Raw genomic sequence first — 21,834 nt, forward strand, 5'->3', positions numbered from 1 at the left:
TCTTTTTTATTGGTCTGCAACACTACAAAAACCTCTGGCAGTGTGAGTCTGTTTTCAGCTTGACGTGTGTGGGTGTTGTCATGCAAAATGTGTTCTTGGAACGACCACACAGCAGGCAGCTTGAGTCCTTCAGCAGTTTCTTTCTTTCTTTCTTTCTTTTTTTAAACTTTGTGTTTCTATGTAATTGCTAGGCAGTCGGACAAAATATGCATAAATAAGACATTTTATCCATCCATCCATCCATCCATTTTCTGAGCCGCTTCTGAGCCGCATTTTATAAATGTGATATTTTGCAAATAACAAAGTGATGATTGTGAATATGTTAATAGTACTAAATGCATCGAATTACTATTACTGTGAAGAAATGGGTATGTTTTTTTTCTCTACTGACAATCTATACATCCATCCATCCATTTTCTGTACCGCTTCTCCTCACTAGGGTCGCGGGTGTGCTGGAGCCTATCCCAGCTATATTCGGGCGAGAGGCGGGGTACACCCTGAACTGGTTGCCAGCCAATCACAGGGTACATATAAACAAACAACCATTTACACTCACATTCACATTCACGGGCAATTTAGAGTCTTCAATCAACCAATCTATACATTTAAAATAATAATGATGAATGAATGAATCAGACTTTTATACCTGTAAATGAAATATGATGAGGGAAGAGTGTGTTGTTGTTTTATAGTATTTGTTTTATGCTTAACAAGCAAGACCATTTCAATGCATGCTTAGGGTTAGCATGTCTTGGACACTCAGGTGAAGAGAGGACGGAGTTGTCAACGGATCACCACCTGCTGGTCTGTTGGCTCCGATGGTGGTGGAAATTGCGGACTCACAATGACGAGATATCATATAGGGTCAATGCCCATGACCTTCGATCCCTCAGGCGGCACTGCATTTAAAACGGCATCATTGTGTAAAGGATATTGCCACGTGGGCGCAGGAACACCATTGTCAGTTAACACAGTTCATGCTACATCTACAAATGCAAGTTCAAATTCTACCATTCAACGCGAAAGCCATATATTAACAACACCCAGAAATGTCCCCGGCTTCTCTGGGCCTGAGCTCATCTGAGATGGACTGACACAAAGTGGAAAGGTGTGCTGTGGTTTGATGAGTACACATTTCAAATGGTTTTTGGAAATCATGGACATCGTGTCCTCTGGGCCTAAGAGGTAAAGGACCATCCAGATTATCAGCGCAAAGTTCAAAAGCCAGCATCTGTGACGGTATGGTGGTGTGTTAGTGCCCACGGCATGAGGAACTTGCACATCTGTGAAGGCACCATTAATGCTGAAAAGTACATATAGGTTTTGGAGCAACATTTGCTGCCATCCAAGCAACATATTTTTTAGGGACATCCCTGCTTATCTCACCAAGACAATGCCAAGCCACATTCTACACGTGTTAGAACAGCGTGGCTTCATAGTAAAAGAATGCGAGTACTAGACTGGCCTGCCAGCAGTCCAGACCCGTCCCCCATTAAAAATGTATGGCACATTATGAAGGACAAAATACGACAACTGAGATGCCGGACTGAGCAACTACAGTTGTATATCAAGCAGGAATGGAAAATAATTCCACCTACACAGTTTCAACAAATAGTGTCCTCAGTTCCCAAAAGTTTATTGAGTGTTTCTATTGGAAAAGGTGATGTAACCCAGTGGTAAACATTCCCCTGTCCCTGCTTTTGTGGAACGTGTTGCAGGCATCAAATTCAAAATGAGTGACTATCTGCAAAAAAATGAAGTTTCTCAGTTTGAACGTTAAATACCCTGACTTTGTAGTTTATTCAGTTGAATATAGGTTGAAAAGGATTTACAAATCATTGTACGTTTTGCACAAAGTCCCAACTTCATTGAAATTGGGGTTTGTATGAGAAGAAGAGGAGAAACCTATGACTATCTGGTATTATTGTTTGGTCTTGTTTAGGGTATATACTCACTTAGAATAATCTCGTGTTATATTGTGAAAAGATCACAATGATGCAGTCAACATGTATCTGAAGTTAAAGATGGTTGTTGTCCTTTCTATGTTTTCTGAGGCTAGTGTAGTAATTTGCATTCAATAGATTAGCATTATGGCTGGTTTTCATGACTAAAATTGAATGATGCTCTCAGTGAACAGTGAAAAACTACACAAATAACATGGACATCCAGTACTTGCATGAAAATGTGAATGCATTAAACTTTGTCTCAATTTGGACAAAACACAAGTACATGGAGTGGCTGATCTGATCTGGTGCACTCTAAACTTTCTAAAGCCAGCAGAAAAAGAGTATTTATGGATGCAGGCTTCCAAGGTTGGAAGGGGGGCATGAAAATCCATATCAAAGGAGAAGTGCATTTCCATTATTTATCAAGTGAAGAAAAAGGTACAGATCAGCCTGATGCTATTGCAAAGAAAGAAGGGAAGAGAGAAGAAAATATGATAAAAAAATGCAAAAATAAAAACCACCAAACAAAATCCATCCGTCCATCCATTTTCTGAGCCGCGCCTCCTCATGAGGGTCACGGGCGTGCTGGAGCCTATCCCAGCTATCATCGGGCAGAAGGCGGGGTACACCCTGAACTGGTTGCCAGCCAATCGCAGGGCACATATAATCAAACAACCATTCGCACTCACATTCACACCTACGGGCAATTTAGAGTTGTCAATTAACATACCATGCATGTTTTGGGCATGTGGGAGGAAACCGAAGTACCCGGAGAAAACCCACGCAGGCAGAGGGAGAACATGCAAACTCCACACAGGCGGGGCCGGGGATTGAACCCTGGCCCTCAGAACTGTGAGGCAGATGCTCGTCCATCGTACCGCCCCCAAACAAAATCAAATGTGTTATATATTTATATATATTAAAAATATATATATTTTTATATTTATATTTTATAACAACACACTTCTGCCAAAAGCATTAGTGTTTCTACATATGTATCCAGATTTAAGACAGATTGCTCTCTTTGACCTGCAAATGCTGCAGGCTGCAGAGAACCAGTGCTATTGTTTATTTATGGTGAAAGGTCAGCTTCTGCAATGTCTCTGGGATTTAACTCAATTTGCAAACATGAAAGCATCTGGGCACTTGCTGTCAAATGTGATTGCAACCGCAATATTGTATTATAAACGTATGCAAGCATGTGCATTGTTAAAATAAATCATGTTTCATATACAGCAGAAGATAAAGTTGAACACAATTCAGACTTGTGATACTAGTTAATTTTAATAGATGAACACATTTTCTCATCGTCAATAATCCAAGATGAATGAATCGCTTCCAAAATCAAATCATCGCTGTCACAAAAACTTTAATAACGCAACAGACAATGTTTAGGCTATGTTTTTAGAGCGTAATGATAAGTTTTTAGTAGAATAACAGGGTGTCCCAAAAGTTACTATGCACTTCTTTTTTTCTTTTTCATTGTAGGTATCATTCAGACAGACATGAGGCCATTACCATTTGACAGTTTAGGCTTTGCAGTTTTTGGAAGCATATTCCTTTGTCCATGGCTCGCCAATTGACAATTGCCACCTGGCAAGAGTTTTTTTTTAGTCCCCGCCTGCAGTTCAGCACCAGTTTGAGAAGCTTTATAGCCATCAGACTGCTCCAACATGTACAGTAGTTCTATTTTCGCTGTCCATGGCAAGTTTTTAAAAACATGATCTCTTCTGGACACACAACACAGCAGGAAGTCTGCTACTACCATCACTAATGTAAACACCGAACTCTTGGAGCAGGTGATAGTGCAAAGTCTGCACTGGAACTCAACATCCACAAAAGCTTAAGCGGATGCTTCAGAGCGTCTGCAATTTAATCTGGATGATACCTGAAACAGACTACAAAAAAGGAAGTGTATAGTGACATTTGGGACACCCTGAATAAATGAAAATAATAATAATAATACGAGAACTCACTCTAAAAGATGCTTGACAAATTTGTAACAAAGAGGCAATAGGCAGGTGTGTGCAGGGCGATACTGTCAACTTGGGGTATTGCAGGAATTAATAAAGTCTTTTGATTTTTTACATAAGTCTATTGCTCATTGTCATAAGTTCCCTTTGCTGGTTCTGGTTATCATCGCACATTTTCCTTTTCTGTACCCCATCACTGGTACCCTTCTGTGATGGAATCACAAAAAAAGTCAACATTGCATGTATTTTTTTCTCCAAAGCATTTTGGTTAATCTCCAAATTGTACTACTTTTGGAGTTCGACTTTGGAGGCTCCACTGCACTGTGCATGCTGCCATGATTGGTTCACTGCGGGTTTATATGATCCGACTGAGTCTTCATCTGTTGTATGGCAGTTGGAAAATGGGTGACCGACTCACTGAACCATGAACTTGTCTAATGTTGTCTTTGCAGGTGTTTTTCTGAGCCTCAATACGTTTCTATGTGAAACCCTGCAGAGGTTTGCGTAGAAGCAAGCTGACATACAACTCCGCCTCTCCCTGCTTGTGCCGGCAATACACTCTCCCACCTGCAAAGTCTCCATCTGCTCACGTTACCCGGCAGAGCAACACAAAGCTCCACAGCCAAACACACTCAATGCTCAATCCTTCAATTGGCTGAAAGTGTACTCTATATACAGGATTATTCTTTTCAAATTACACCCTGACTATGTTTTGCTTTGTATTGCAACCTTTCAAGGTGGTGGTCTGTGGTGCATTCAGGTGGTGCGACATTGCAAAAGAGGACAAGCGGAGGCTTTGGTAGACGTTATTCATGCACGTGCGTATGTGCGTGCGTGTATGTGTATTTGCCCTCCAGACCAAAGCACCTTGCTGACAATCCCACAATAAAGCAAATGTGTAGAAAAAAGCATCAGCTGGACCCCAACAACCTCTAGAACGAAGATATATGGGATCTCCAGGAAGTGAATCTTGCAGAGGTGATGGAGGGATGAGGGCACTTTAAATCCCATTACTATGTGATCAAAAGTCATTCCTCTCTTCAGATTATGCAGTGAGGCTTCAGTTGTGGCTTATAAAGAGAAAGCTGAATTCCTGAGAGGTACAATATTGGTGGGTAACAATGCAGGGAGTGTGAGGTGCACATATTTCTCTTCATTAATATATCAATAATGCAGGGGAATCATATGAATAATTTTCTCCCTTATGGATATTGCATGCTGAGAAAGGATTTCCAGTTCCAGTTTTTAAAAAATTTAACATGTGAAATGATGCATCCCTATGTGACAAAGTGATTTTTTTTCAGGGCAAGAGGAGAGTAGCGCAAATGCATCAGAAAGCTTCGGGAAAAAGGAATGAAAGTGCAAGAGAGACAGAGGCCAAGACATTAACCGCTGAGCTGGAAAGCATTAGAACAGCAAATGTAACTGCAATTCCGTCAGTCCTCAGTTCAGTTTGTAAACACAATGTATTTTATATTGAAAAATAAGATTATTACCAGTCATATTCGTTAGTAGTGGGAATCAGAGCGTTACTGGCAATATGATATTATCGCTATATTTTCCCAACAACAAACGCACAAACATCAATTACGTGATCATGGATATACTGGGTAATAGAATACATTAGTCTCTCAAACTGTCTTCTTTTAAATTAAGCATAAATACAAATGAGACAGTTTGAGTAAGTCAGCACAGAAATACACTTCGCCAGTCTGACAACATTGAAAATTCATGAAAAATATGATTTTTCAGTAGTGACGAAAAAAAATTATCTAACACCGTGGAAATTATGCATACAATACATACGTTTAATATTTTAAAGTGCTTTAGAGTAGCAGAAAGGTCAGGTAAGCTGCAATTCCTCTAGGTTTTTGCCAGCTTTTATTAATAGCTACATAATCGTTGCAAAGTGCAGAATGTTTTCCATGAATTGTCTTGACCTCCGTTGGAAAAAAAACCCTCATTATTTATCAGTTATCCGCTCAAAACATTCAGTTAGTAATCCAGGGTTGGCTGCACTTGGTCTTATTAAACAAAGTAACGACAATCATCTCACGTCTTGACAGTGCTGTGAGTCTTCGGTTTTTGTCAATGCGGACCAAAGGAAGCAGCAATTAGAGCGGAGGAGTCAATTGTTAAAAACATGACTTAGAGGTTGTTTCTGCATGCAGTATGGACAGAACACGGAGAACAATGAGATTCCACTCACATTTAAAAGGTCAAGCTCGCCATTAAATGCACAACTCGAGGTCATACTGACACTTTCGATATCTGATGTCGGTGTATCGCTACAGCACTGTGAGAGATAACAATGCAATATACCACTATATACGGTAACTGTACCTTGTCCAACCCTTAGTATATAATAAAGATATACCTACAGTGTTAAACTTAAATGTATTCCGTTTTTGTTTTCATTACAATTTGTTTTTTCTTAGCAGGACTCAACAAATAGCACATACTTCAAGAACATTTTGTGGTTAAATAGGGCATGAAACCCAGTCACTTATGCTGTGATCATATTTAAAGACATTTTTCATTGTCAACATACCGAGAGACATTTTTCAAATATCAAGCACATTCAGGATGTTTTGACTTGACATTGGTTTCGGCCCATATTAAGTTTGTTTAATTGGTGGCGGTCACTGATGGTGTAGTGGTTCACTCGCCTGAGTTGAGTTCCCACTCAGTGATGGTGTGGACGTCATCAAATGGCTATCTGTCTGGATATGTGCACTGTGATCCCCTTTTGACCAAAGGCAGATAGGATCAGCTCCAGCGCCACCGCGACCCTGAACAGGATAAGCGATATCGAGAATGGATGATTGGTGGCAGTTTGCATTCCAGTGACTGCCATTCTAGCTCACTTACATACTGTACATGCTTTATACTGTATCACATTGAAGGTGGCTTGGTGGACTAGTGCTTGGCACATCTGCGTCACAGTTCTGAGGTCCCGGTTGAGCTGTGTGGAATATGCATGTTCTCCCCGTGTTTGCATGGGTCTTCTTCAGGTAATCTGGCTTCCTCCCACATTCCAAAACCATGCATTTTAGATTCATTGAAGACTCTTAAGTTGCCAATAGTTGAGTTGTCAATGTTTGTTTGTCTGTATGTGCTCTGTCAATTGCTGCCGATCAGTCCAGGGTTTAACCCCCCTCTCACCCAAAGTCAAATGGAAAAGGCTCCAGCTCAACCACAACCTAATGAGGATCAGCGGTATGGGATATGGATGGATGGATATTAAATTGACTAAAATGTGATATATTGTATATACAGTATGCTAAAAGGTGTTGGTTTCCCCCACAGAACGAATCTGTAATTACAATCAATGAACATATGGTAACCGAGTGTAAAAAATTATTTTCCAGTCTGTCTGAGTACACAATACTTTATTCTTTCTGTTATCAAAACTCAATGATTGCAAACCACAGATTGTGCGTGCTTTGGGGATGGAGCCTGTCACTGCCTGTGGGGTTTAGGGGTGGGGTGGAGGGAAGTATGACAACCTATTGGAATTGAAACCAGCACAGTAGCACACCCAATAACACATCTGTCACAGTGGTTCCGTTGAATGAGTTACAGAATCACAATAAAATGTGTCAAGGTGTTTCATAACCTTCAGCGACACGTCTGTGAAGATCTGACGGAGGAAACTGCACAAGAACATAACAGTTTACAAAGATGCAGCAGAAATCCTATTGGACGGCTTTCAGACTTTCTCCTGCCTCCATGAAGCTATCTGCATCCCCAGCATAACATGCAATATGCATATGTTATCAAAGTCAAAAATCTGGCATGAAACTTTAATGAAGAGTGGGAGAAAAATAGAAGCGGCGAGAAAGAGAAGCCGATCAGCTTACGGCGATGTGGAATTGTTTTAGTGAGGCGTGACGGACAAGAATCAAGAAACCTGGGAGAGGAAGAACAATTGCTACGGGCCTTTGCATTTCACATGTGTGAGGAACCATCAGTGCAATTATACATAACAGACATGACTGCTATCCACAAAGCACATTTTCATGCTTTGAACAGAGCAACAGCCTGGCCTGAGGACATAGCAGCTCAGGTGGCAAGCCGAGTTAATTTCACCATTTGGGAACGCTTGTAAGCCTTACATGGTCAGCAGCTAAATGTTACTTTCCCATCACTGCCTGTGTCTGCCATGTTGTCCACGGACTATATCGCCTCATCTTATTCAAAATGCGGCACACTCACCCTCCAGGCAGCCCCCGCTTTAACAACGCCACCACAGTACAACAACAATTGGGAAAACAGTCGTGTTGGCTGACTAAGTTTGACCCTGCCCACTTTTATGCGACCAATTGAGGGGGGAGATTTGCCCCCTGATTTACCTCCACACATAGACAGCATTAGCTGGCACCAGTGCTAGAGTTGCTAGGCAACAGAAGACACTTGCTGCAGACTGAACCGATTCTTTGATTCCAGGAAAGCACTTATAATACCTTACAGACGACGCATTTTCTGCAACTGCATCTAAATGGTCATAGTAATTACAGCTGATGTAATATCGTAGGACCCGATCGACACACCAATCAATCGACTCCACAGTAAACAATCTTTGGTTAAGTGTTAACGTAACTTCAGAACACAATTTAATTTAGTCATTGTGAAAAGAGATGAACACAAGTAAACGACTGAACAGAGTAGAATTCTTCTCAAAGAATGTACTCATCGGAGCCCAGGAGAAACATGCCTTGACTATGATTTTATTTAAAATTTTACACAATAAAAAAAAGCCAATTTGTTATGCATTAAACTTACTCGTTTGTCTGCTGCTATCTTGGCATTGCAAATGATAATCTGTTCTCAATTGCCTTACATGGTTAAATAAAGTTTAAATAATTAAATAACGGTTTTAGTAATATGTTCATTTGCACATCTGTGTTGTTGTTCAGTATGACTGCAATATTGTATATATATTAAGGTTAATGACTTGATGTTTTTTGAATGTTTCTGTATCGGCTGTATACAGCATTTATATCGGTGTGCAGTGTTTTTGCTTGTACTATAGTGACACCAACTATTGGCAACAACTTTCGGCAATGAAAGATGATTCTCATTCTGATGAATGTGCAACGAGTTATTAATATAAGATTATGAGGGTAGTCTGAGAGACCACTAATTATAATTTTCTATATGCCGTTTGAGCTCTTAACACCCACAGGAAATTAAGGGGGGCTGAGGTCATGCTGTGGGTGACCCCAAGAAGCTTTGTGGTAATGAAAGCAAATCAATTGCAAGGAGGGTTGGGGTGGTGGGGAAGATTACCAGCATGTATGTGCCTGGATTATCGAATTAATGAGTGAGAAAATCCATAAATATGCATGATCATTATCTCGTGCAGCATCCCACTCGCCGACTCTATCATGCCGATTAACGAGTTTTATTCAGCCATTGATGATTTCCGGCGTTGAGCCATTTCAAACGTGAGCAGACAGTGCCACCTTCTGACCATGAGGAATGTTTTTTTTTTTTTTTTTTTTGGTGGTGCTCCCTGTGCATCTCTTGGTTCTCCCTAGGTGGTGCAGGGAGGAGTTCAGCAGGGAGGTGCACACCTGGGGGTAATAGTAATCAACTCCCTGTCTTAAGCCCGACGACCACACCAGGACGGTGCTGTGACATTCCTTGGTCTACAGTGGTTGGCTGTTTGCATTCCGGTTCGCTTCCATGTGGATATTTTATGTGCTCCGGGTTTTTGTAGTAAGTTTTGATTTTCTTTTTTTTTCTGGTAATACTACCCGATTTATTCCGTTCTCGTTACTTAATGTTGGATTGTACTTTGCAACTTTAACTACTTACTCATAGCACTTTATGTTTATTACTTTGTTCTTTTGGCACTGTGTAAATGACTATTAAGTTCTACTTGTTGGTACAGTAGCACTTTTTGTTGATATTTTAATGAAATAAAGACTTAGTAACTGCTGTATGCTGTTACTTTTTTGGGTCCAACCTGTCACAAACTATATAATGGCAAACATTGACCACTAGATGTCAGTGCATTTCCATTTGTCTTCTGCTTCTGCTTCAGCTCCTCGTGGAAAGACTGCATGGTGCTGCTTTTGTATTCAGCGGCTAAATAAGTATATAACACGTCACCATTTTTATCACTAAATATATTTTCATAGGTGCTATTGACATGAAATTTTCACCAGATGTTGGGAACAACCCAAGTAATCTATACATACAAATAAGATAAGAAATTAACAGAGGTGGCCAGTAATGCTACATTTACTCTGTTACATTGACTCAAGTAACATTTTCCATAAACTGTACTTGTCAGAGTATTTTAAATGCACCTTACTTTTACTTAAGTATTTATGTGAAGGATCGATATTTTTACTCCGTTCCAACGATCGACATGCCGTTCGCTACTTTTATTTATTAATTCTTCTCTATTTTTAGACTCCACTAGGACTTCCGCATAGGGTCCCCGTTGCGCCAATCAAACGGGATCACTAATGACTCCAATTCACCAATCAGACGACACAAGGCTGTCACATGACCGCCCACGTAGCCTTCGCGAGCCAATCAAACTGACTCCTTTTTCACCAATCTGACACAAGGCAGTCACATGACCATGGTAGCCTTCGCGAGCCAATCAAAATGACTCATTTGCTGCGACTGTGTTTATTTTACAGACTCCAAAAAAACAACAGCTTTATCATGCAGCTCTTAAATTGTGACTGCCCAAACTTGGATATTTCAGCACACTTCAAACTCGAGAAAACACCTTGCGGTAAGTTGCAGATGTTTCTATTGTTCTTTTGGCAGTGGATATGGCAACATTAGCACTCTGCTATGGGGTTGCACACACAAACACACACACACACACAATCAATAAGTCTGTACAGCAAACAGCTTCTTCATCAAGTCATTTACGTGAATAAAACAAATGTTTTTGTAGGGCCAATGTATGTGTTGTTGGTTTTTGGGCAGGTAAACATTGAAATGCTGGTAGGTGTGTGTCGACTCCCATATATTTTTATTTTATTTGATATTCATGCTCTGATTTAAAAAAAAATAAAATAAAAATCGGAAGTTACTCACAAGTTACTCTTTGAGTAGTTTTTTCATTGAGTACTTTCTTACTATTATTTGGATGACTTTTTTACTTGAGTCATTATTCTAAAGTAACAATAATCTTACTTGAGTACAATATTTGGCTACTCTACCCACCTCTGGAAATTAAATTGTGTGTAATAATGTGAAATGACACGGAAGAAGTATTGAACATATAAAAAAAGGTGCAAAAGGGCATGGAAAGCCAAGACAACACCTAAAATCTATCAATCATCAAACAGCAATCCATCCCCTTGTCAGTGCAAATGAAAATCAGCTGGTTCACTCCTAATTGCTGGCCTACAAAATGGTCTCATTGCCAAGGTGTGAGTCAAGACACATCTCATGATGGGTAAGAGCAAAGAGCTGTCTCAAGACCAGCGCAAAGTAATTGTTGCAAAACATAACGATGGCATTGGTTACAGGTGCATATCTAAACTTCCGAATGTTGCAGTGAGCATGAGTGGGGCCATAATACCTAAGTGGAAAGCAAATCATAACACCATAAATTTGAAGATTTCTGACAGAGGAGTGCAAAGAATAATCAGAAGAGTTGTCCACGAGTCAATGACCACCTGTGGAGAGCTTTTCTGCGCTTAACAAAACAACATAAATCAACCATAACATGCAACCAATAAATAATTTTTTCTTCTTTGCAAGTACATAACTATAATTTCTTGACATCTTCAAGAAATGACCTTTTTTGTATTATCATAATTTTTGTTTTGCAAATTCATCACTTCTACATCAAAATTGTTTAACTGTATAAGTGTCCAAGTTTTAAATGGGTGCTCTGAAGAATCCCACTTCTTTTTCAAACTTTATCCCTTCCATGTCCCATTAGGGGCACCAAAGAATCCCACTGACACAGGCAGAAATATAATTTGTTCAACATGTAAAAAGTAGAAAGGATAAAAACAGTTTTCTTCATTCCAGCAACATGGAATGGATACATTTGTCAACCAATGTCAGAGAACGGATTGTGTTCAACTTAGGAGGCTGTACTCAATATGACAACTGAATTCTTTGGGTACAAATCCAGGGTGTTTGACTTGATATGCCTTTCATCTTTATTATTACACCCAAAAAAACAAAAAAAGTGGATTAACTCCACTGTAGTGAGACATTAGTCTGACATAATCAAATTTTGCTGTTAATTAATTCTGGGCTGAGTCTAATTCATTATCTTGGAATGTATGCACCAATACCCCAAAGTGCACTCTCACTCTAGGGTGGAAACAGTCTTAATGACAGTGGAAAGCATTTATTTGCTTGAATAAGTACTAAAGTACTCTGACATTACCTAAAAGAAATGGTGACAAAGGCCTTGCTCAAAACCAAATCTTCAATACAGTTTCATTTATGGGATTTTTTTATTTTAATTAGTGGCATATTAATGTAATGCGCAATGTGCAATCTCATCTGTAAATAAATAGTTGGACTGACTTACTGCATATGAAGGTTATCAAGAAAGTCTCTTTCTTTGACATTCTCATTTGGCTTCTATCACAGTTAATTTGTTTGTTTCAGAGAGTTCTAGAGCAGGTCTGTGTGCTCTCCACTGCAATTAGTCTGCATGACCGACCTTATCTAATGCATCAAGGACCACTGTGTTGTTCACATTTCTTTTAATTAATCCATCCATCCATTTTCTGAGGCGCTTATCCTCACAAGGGTAGCGGGAGTGCTGCAGCCTATCCCAGCTATCATTTTAGTCCATTTGAATTCAGTTTTATTTATACAGAAGCAAAATCAGCTTCAGAAATGATACGATGTCACTTTTTAAGCAAGGAATTGCATAATTAGACTACAGGTTAATAGACATTGGCGTTGACCTTTTGGAAATTTGGGATAAAAGACAAGTAGGGAAGAGCTTGACTCTCTCTCATCGCAAAGCTATATCCCTAGTGGCTCACTTTGGGTACATTTTCAGTGCCCTATAGATGTAATTACTGTGTACAAGGTGTCAAATTAATTTATTAAAAATTTTAGGAGACATTTTGCCTGGAGTGTCAGAAGAAAAATGACTTAAAAAATAAAATGTATGAGAAAAAAATAATGGTAATACTACGGGGCCTGTCATGGCAGCAATCCCTGAGTCCATTGGTGGACACCAGCTGTGAGGGATGCTGTCAAGCTGAAGGAGTCCTATCGGGACTTTTTGGCCCGGAGGAGGCTGACAGGTATCGGCTGGCCATGTGGAATGCAGCTTTGGTGGTCACTGTGGCGAAAACCCGAGTGTGGGAGGAGTTGAGTGAGGCCACGGAGAACGACTACCGGATGGCTTCGAGGAAATTCTGGTCTACCATCCGGCGTCTCAGTTGGGGGAAGCAGTTCAAAATTAACATTGTTTATAGTGGGGACGGAGCGCTGTTGACCTCGACTCAGGATGTTTTGAATCCGTGGGGAAAATACTTCCAAGACCTCCTCAATTCCACTGACATGCCTTCCAAGATGAAGCAGAGTCTGCGGACTCTGAGGCGGGTTCTTCTGTCTCTGGGGTCGAGGTCACCGAGGTGATTAAAAAGCTCCTCGTGGCAGGGCGCTAGGAGTGGATAAGATCCGCCTGGAGTTTGTAATGGCTCTGGATGTTGTGGGGTTCTCCTGGTTGAAACACCTCTGCAACATCGGGGACATTGCCTCTAGATTGGCAGACTGGGGTGGTGGTCCCCCTTTTTAAGAAGGGGGACCGGAGGGTGTGTTTTAATTACAGGAGAATCACAAACCTCAGCCTCCTCGGTAACATCTATTTGGGGGTGCTGGAGATGAGGGTCCCTCAGAAAGTCAAATCTCAGATTCAGGAGGAGCAGTGTGGTTTTCATCCTGGCTGTGGTGCAGTGGAACAGCTCTACACCCTCGACAGGGTCCTGGAGGGTGCATGGGAGTTTGCACAAGCAGTCTACATGTCTTTTGTGGACTTAGAGAAGGCATTCGACCATGTCTCTCGGAAGGTCTTGTCGGGGGATCCTCCAGGAGTATGCAGTACTGGATCCCCTAAGACTGGCTGTTCAGTCCCTGTACAACCAGTGCCAAAGTTTGGTCTGAATTTCTGGCAGTAAGTTGGATTTGTTTCCATTTTAGGATGCCCTGGATGCCTCCTTAGTGAGGTGTTCCAGATATGTCTCACTGGGAGGAGGATCCAGGGATGAACCAGGACATGCTGGAGGGGCTATGTCTTCTGGCTGACCTGGGAAGAGCTGGGCGACGTGCCCAGAGAGAGGGAAGTCTGGGCTTTCCTGCTTGAACTTGTGTCCCCGTAAATGCCATGATTCTTTGTAGAGACGGTATATATTAAACGGGTAATATCAAAATATTTGTTAAAAGCATTTCTGGTTTATAATGAAACAAACCCTACAAAATATAGTAAGTACTTTCAATCCATGAACTTTCTCAAGAAACGGACACAAACGTTTGTATTCTCAACAGTTCACATCTTAACAGAGCTCTATGTTAATGAATGTAATATTACAGCTTTTTTTTCTCTTAAAATTATTACCTTGCAGTAATTTTGTTTGCTAAAAGTACATGACCTCCTTGATGAGGGAAAAAAAAACCAACATGCTCTATATCAAATGTGGTAAGAGGGTGTTGATGAAGAGATGGTGCTCTGTAAGCACCAGAAAGGGAGGAGATAAAAGAAAAAAATGAAGTCAAAGTAATGCTGATTCACTTGCTTCGTGCTTGACCTTGTGCTTGAATGGAACTGGCACCCAATTAGTCTGAAAGTACTCTCGCCATGTTCATTTAGAGAAGGTTATGGAAAGAGTGGTTAAGAGTCTGGATGGATTAGAGTCTATTGTCTTCGCCTTCTTCCGATGCCTCTTAAAATGTTAGGGACCGGCAAAGGAAGTGATGAGTTCTGTTGCTGAAATGTGTAATGAATTATTGGTGCTTACGGAGCAGTTTTAACAGGAATAAACTGCAGGAACTAGATAGTAAGAGTTGGAGACCAGCAGGGAGGGCCTGGGGAGGCTGGCAATACAGCAGGAAGGCTGTCAGTCAGTCAGTCATGTGAAGAGATCGGCTCCAAGGTGACATGGCATCTTCTTCCATGAGATAATTGAGGGGAATGGTGCTTGGCTCATTTCACATGAAGCAATTTATAGCAGAGATACGCAGCCTTGCAATGTTCAAATATTTTCTGCAACAAGTAGTGCTGTGTTCGCATTTTAAATTCACAATTATTTTTTTCTACCAAATGGAGTACAAAAGCAGCAAGGAGAGTTGTAAAACAGACATGAACAATTAATCACACTTCTAAAATATCTTTGGGGTTTATCCTTAAACCATGAATGGCTCTATAACGCTACGGACAATTGTGAACACAGCAGGGAATTAAATTTTTTAAGCCTAGTCACTCAAGCAAAAGGTTTATTACTCTATTACAGAATTCACTGCTTACATCAGCTGCACAAATGTTGCTCCTCAATACTGTAACATATGATCAGTCAAGGGCGGTACATCTGCTTCACAGTTCAGAGGTTCAGGGTTTGAGTCTCGGCTCTGGCCATCCTGTGTGAAGTTTGCATGTTCTCCCAATGCTTGTGTGGATTTTATCCAGGCACTCCCACATTCCAAAAACATGCAATTGCCCATGGTATGAATGGATGTTTATCTTTATGTGCCCTGTGATTGGCTGGTGACCAGTTAAGGGTGTACTCCCCCCCCGGCCCAAAGTCAGCTGGGATTGGCTCCAGCTCACCCATGAACCTATCAATGATAAGAGATAGAAGCATAAACACTGGATTGATGGATGGCGTCAGTAAAAAAAAAAATCTCAAGGACATCCTGTATGCACCAAATGACCTCGTTGCCAAGTTCCAATGCTTTTGTTATGAACACAGAAGAATAAAAGGAGATTTAACTGTATTAGAATTACTTGAAATGATTAAAGATTAAATAATAGTATTCGTAATCATAAAACATAAAAACAAAGCATTTTTCTTACTTTTATAATCAAGTGATGAAGTGTATTGATAATTCACACTTCAGTCCATCTTCTTTTGTCATGTTCATCTTCTCTAAGCACACCTCCTTGAGGCTGGTGCTTCTTTTGAAATAAGTATAATGAAAAAAAAAAGAAGCTAAAGAACCCAAAGAAAAGGTCAATCCTGTGATGCTTAGTGAACTGAGGTCTTCTGAGGTACACCGAGGTAATGCATGAACTCCAAATTTAGAAACGTTTTTTTTTTTTTTTTTTTTTTTTTTTTTTTCCTCCCCCTAAAAAAAAAAAAAAAAAAAAAAAAAATCAAAATTGTCTGACCTCAGGGGAGTTTATCTTTAGAATATACTTTGTGGATCTAAATTAAAATGATTCAATTGACATGTCTTGTATGCAATTTGTTCCTATAAAGCTTTTCTTCCATACACACAGACCAGAATCCCCCATGTTTATCTTCTGTTCCAGTCTGACTGCAACTAACCACAATGACTCAGTATGTCATTTCTCTTGTTGCGAACTGTGGATTTCACTCTTAGCTGAAAGGTTTACAGATTTCTGGAAACTGTGCATTTAAAGTAGAGTCACTACCGCCTATTTCTCATTCGACCTTCAGTCTCTTTTCATCATTGTTTCTCCAGCCAGCCAGGCAAATATGTATGGATTTGGACCCTAGAGTGCCTGCATGCGTGGGTTGGCTGTGGAAAAACTCAAGGACAAATGCAGGTATAAGGAAACCTCCAACACATTTTAACAATCATCTCTCGGGCTGGGAATTGATGTGGCGTGAAGACTGGGTCAAAGACAACTGGGAGCAGAGTCAAAATCTCCTCTGATTAAACTATTATCCATGGTATGTGATGCTGATATAATCCCGAGTTACTTGGTACTCTGGGATTGCATTGCAGCTATGATGGGGAAAATGATCACATGTGCTTGTTGTGTTTGTGGAGTAACATAACCCATCTGACCAGCTTTGGGGGTGCCTTTCAATGTTATGGTTCGCTTTGGACAACTGAAACTCTGTGGTTAAGGGTATCAAAAAGCGATACAATACATAATGCAATCATACTTGCATGCAATGTAATGCAATTCCTCTAGAGAGATTTCTGGTGTTGTAATAACAAACAGTACTATGTCTGGCTAGGTCTCACAACACAAGCACGTCAATAATCAACAAGGGCTACATTTGTGTAGGGGACAGCTATTCTCTTAAAACAACTACTTAAAGTGCAAACATATGTGGTGTCACATATTGAATAAGGGATGTAAAAAAGAAACAAACAGCATGCAGATGAAAGTATCAGTAAGAAGGTTTTATGTTATGAATTTTCAAGGCCCCCCCTATGGTTTTAGTCCACTGAGGTAACACAGTTCATCCTGATGCTCTGTGACCTCTGATTTGCTCATACTTTGAGACACATTTTGACATCAGAAATAAGAGAAATAGAAAAATTAAAAAAAACTATTTCAGGATCAAACTCATGCTGTGCAAAAACATCAAATTTAGGTTAAAGAAAATAGAAGCAACATTGTCAGAACCTGAAGAAGTCAACTCGTACCGTAAATGTACTGCTAAACACTAAAAGCTTGTCTGTGTTATAACCAGTGGTGGCTAGTCAATGGAGGGCGCTAGTATGCTTCCCCAACACGCATGGTGGTCATCACTTTACTTTGCTTTAAGACAAAAAAATATATATACATATATATAATAATAATGTTTCAAACTATCCATCCATCCATTGTCTGAGCCGCTTCTCCTCACAAGGGTCGCGGGAGTGCTGGAGCCAATTCCAGCTACCATCGGGCAGGAGGTGGGGTACACCCTGAACTGGTTGCCAGCCAATCGCAGGGTACATATAAACAAACAACCATTCGCACTCACATTCACACCTACGGGCAATTTAGAGTTGTCAATTAACCTACCATGCATGTTTTTGGGATGTGGGAGGAAACCGGAGTGCCCGGAGAAAACCCACGCAGGCGGAGCCGGGGATTGAACCCCGGTCCTCAGAACTGTGAGGCAGACGCTCTAACCAGTCGTTCACCGTGCCGCCTTTCAAACTATATGTATGTATTTTTAGATGAGCAGGAAAAATAGTACATGATGATTAATGATGAGTAAAGTTGTTTCCCTCGTGTGTGCCGTCTGGTTATTGAGGCATTTCCAGTCTGGAGTGCACAAATTTTAGTAATCTTAAGAATTCTAATTATGTCATCTTCTGGTTGAATCAAGCTCCTCAAATTTCACTCGTTGTTTGTTGGAATTAATATTTATTTAGTTCCCCTTTTACGTCTCACTTTAACTCAATCAGCCTCCAGTGGTTAGAACATCCATCAATCCATCCATTTTCTAAGACACTATTCATCGTTTGGGTCGTGGGTGAGCTGTTGTCTAATCCTGCTGATTTTGAGCAAGAGGCGAAGTACACCACTGACTGCTTTCCAGCCAATCGCAAGGACAAACAACAATTCAGGTTCATTTTCACAGCTAAGGGGAATTTAGAGTATTCACTGAATCTAACAGTATTCACTGAATCTAGCATGCATAACATGCAGGAGTACAGGTGTACTGGAAAAATGTGTTATAACATCTTATCTTCAAATAAACAGTCAGATCATGACAGTTTTTACAAATCCTGCACACAATCTTAAAAACTTCCAGTGTGTATTTATTCTAAACCTTGGTAACTTGTCATCCATTTTTTTTATGCGAATAGGAAGCATATCAGGTAAAATTTAACAAAGGCACATTGTTATATTACAGTATATTTATATTAGTTTCCAAAATGTTTCCTTCTGTTTTTTTAAAAAAACATAAAACTGACTGAGGAATGTTTGACATATTCTATCTAACTGGACTTGAGCATCTGAAAGATTTGTTTTTCAATACATTTAACACGTCTGTGATAAATTGACAATCATGAAGACAATTTTCAAGAGGATTTAGCAAGCAGTGATTTGTCTAGTGTAAACCGTTTTGATAAATGCATTCCATGGTGTTTGACATTCTTTTACGTGATAATTTTCATGCTTAAATTAACCAATTTGTTTCCCCACTGTGCTCCGTGGAGTTGATTTTCCAAAACGTCCATCTTTAGGCTAGCCACCCACTTCCATGGCCAGTAGAACTATACAACAGTATTTGACCCCCCCCCCCCCCCCTGTTGAAGGCCAGGAATGGCTGCAACAGGGAGACTTTAAGCAGCTGGATGTGAGTGAAAATACCACTTTAATTAATGTAATGAATCTTTCTGGAGAGGTGCTGAAAGCTGCCGTCGGTGTGGTCTCAGCGAGAGCTCATTCCGGCTCACAGCGCAGTGGTCATTCATCACCCACTAAACAATACAGTGCATGGTGGAGAGTACGATAAGAAACATGGGAAGAGCGAGATTCAGAGACCATATTCATTCCAAACTATAGGAAATCACAGTTATCACAAAATTATATTAGCCAATGATGAAGTCCTGATTTATGATTTATTAACAAGCAAATTGAGAGGACTGCTGATAGTCTTTATGTTACAGTTGTGTTTCTTTGTCAAAAATGCATGAGCATTTTGTCCTTTGACATCAAACTGATTCTGATCTAAAGCAAAGTGTAAAGTAAGCAAACATGTTCATCTTTCCTCTTGCTCTGATGATTTATGTCTGGGGGGTTTTATAGACCAATAAATTAAAATGTGACAGACTGCTAGAGCAGCGGTTCTCAAACATTTTATTTACAAAATTTTTTTAACTACCACCACCAAAAATATTTTGGTCTCCAAATACCACCATACTGGCCAAAATTAAAATACAGTAAAAAGAAAAGAAAAGAAAAAAACAGAGGCCATGGTTTTAGTCAAAAAAAGCAAATTTACTGTACTTATGTTAAATCCAACTGAACTGTACTTAAAAAATGTCCTGGAATTGATAAGTTAAAAAAAAAAAAAAGTACTGCACTGGAAAATATATTTAAACATGTTGCCTAACTACAAGCGTCATTCATTTCATGTGTCAAACATTGTAAATTTTAATTGTATTTAATTCAGTGATTCTTTCCCATACCACTAGAGAGAGCCCAAATACCTTTAACTGAACTTTGAGAATCCCTGTGCTAGAGTACATGGGGATCGGTCTCTTTTTTTTTTTTTTTTTTTTTTTTTTATAAATGATAAACAATGGTGAAAACTAACAGTCAATTAATTGAATATCTTTTTACTATTTTGGTTGTTTAAAAAAAAAAAACATTACTTTTCAAAAACATTACTTTTTTTTAAACCCCCCAAAATTTTAAATAAGCGGGGATAAACCACCAATAAGCCTTTTCGCACTAATGTAAATCGAAAAAGGCACACTTCAGCATCTGAGTCACAACAGACCGATTTGCCACCCTCAAATATAGATGACATTCATTGATGGTTCCACCCATCACCTAGATGCCGATTGCAGCTGTTCATTTGATTTTGATTGTATTGATGATAACTCGAAGGAAAACAATTTGCTCACATCCTGTGCAAGTCCCCCTATCCATAAAACTGCAGGCACAGGGAGAACATGCAAACTCAACACAGGTGAGGGCGCATTAGCATAAGTTAGTGATAGAGACACTTGCACAACACAATATGACCCGTTAGCAGACCTATAATGTTTTGTTTGTGTTGAATCTATCAGTTTTCATTATCGTGGTGGTATTTTGCCATATTATTTCTACACCACCACAAATAACACCCCTCCCCAAAAAGGGTATTGTTTCATCAAAATTGAATTACAAGCTATTCTGTGTATCAAGAATTCATAAAACCTTTCAGTGAGACATGCGGCAGTTTAACAAAACATTTCCCAAACCCTTAAAATGTTTGTGTTATGTCGTGCTATAGAGGTATTGTACATTGAAGTGAATTATTGATAAATAATTAAATCAAGGCTATAGTGACTTCTATAATATGTTAATTCAGTACCAACTGACTTAATTAATTGTGAAGAATTAATGTTGGTTCTGTGTACTGATTAGGACCACTGGGTGGCACTATTCTTTCAACCTTGGAATGGTGCAGCCTATAAAAAGGACAGAAAAGCACAGCCACCCACTTACTGTACACTTTACTTTTACAACCATGTCTTCTCTCCTCAGGAAAGTTGAAAACAATTTGCCACTCACTGAGTTGAACACCGAGGTGCTCACTGCTCATTTCAGCCAGGAGATGTGGGGGAAAAAAAATTCACACGCGATGCAGAATCATAAGGTACACTTTGATAACTGTGGTATCACTGAAATAAATCCTCCCGTTGTGAGGATTATACAAATTCATTTTGATAGAATCTGTCATAGGGAAGTGTTGATATAGTTTTACAGTCATTCTGGAGTCTTGTAACATGGCTGCGAGATGTACCTAATATTCTGTCCAGGCCCAACAGACCACTGTCTAAAATTAAAATGGGAGTTTCAAAAGCTTTAGGAAAAGAGGAGTTACTCCAAGGATGTACCTCAGTCGTCTGGGTTATTTCAGTAGCTTTTACAGAACATGCACGCATGTGTGGTATAATGTGTGCAATAACTGACATATTCACTGAACAAAAATCTTAACAAACGAGCAACTGAGCAGTGGGGGTAGTGAAAGAGTTCTGTGATTCTTTGGTGTCAACTGCCAATTCATTTTCCTGATATTACCCAGCCCTTGATTCTCACAGCCGTCTTACTTGAATGGTAATGCGCTAATGGGTTCAGGCCTCAGTCTGCCATGGAACAAGCGTGACGCGGTCAGAATGGAAGCGTGTATGGAGTCACCCTTCCACACCCGCCGATCAGGCCCCTTTAGAAAATTAATGAAAATAGCGTCCTCTGAAATGGATGCCGCTATTGTTAGCCCTGTTATTCGCGCAACCTTGTCCATGATTTCAGCAATTTTCAC

The 21,834-nt window shown here is 39.9% G+C and overlaps 1 long non-coding RNA gene across 2 annotated transcripts; it reads left to right on the forward strand.

The window, feature by feature from the left end:
* Window positions 1–9,514: 9,514 nt before the first annotated feature.
* Window positions 9,515–21,169, forward strand: LOC133484540 (uncharacterized). Of its 2 annotated transcripts, none has more exons than XR_009790432.1 (3): window positions 9,515–9,643; window positions 10,582–10,679; window positions 21,057–21,169. It is a non-coding gene; the product is annotated as an uncharacterized LOC133484540 (long non-coding RNA). The 2 variants fall into 2 exon arrangements; XR_009790431.1 differs by lacking the exon at window positions 21,057–21,169 and adding an exon at window positions 14,084–14,396.
* Window positions 21,170–21,834: the final 665 nt, after the last annotated feature.

This window comes from Phyllopteryx taeniolatus, chromosome 10 (genome assembly GCF_024500385.1).
Source record: "Phyllopteryx taeniolatus isolate TA_2022b chromosome 10, UOR_Ptae_1.2, whole genome shotgun sequence".
NCBI classification, from domain to species: Eukaryota; Metazoa; Chordata; class Actinopteri; order Syngnathiformes; family Syngnathidae; genus Phyllopteryx; species Phyllopteryx taeniolatus.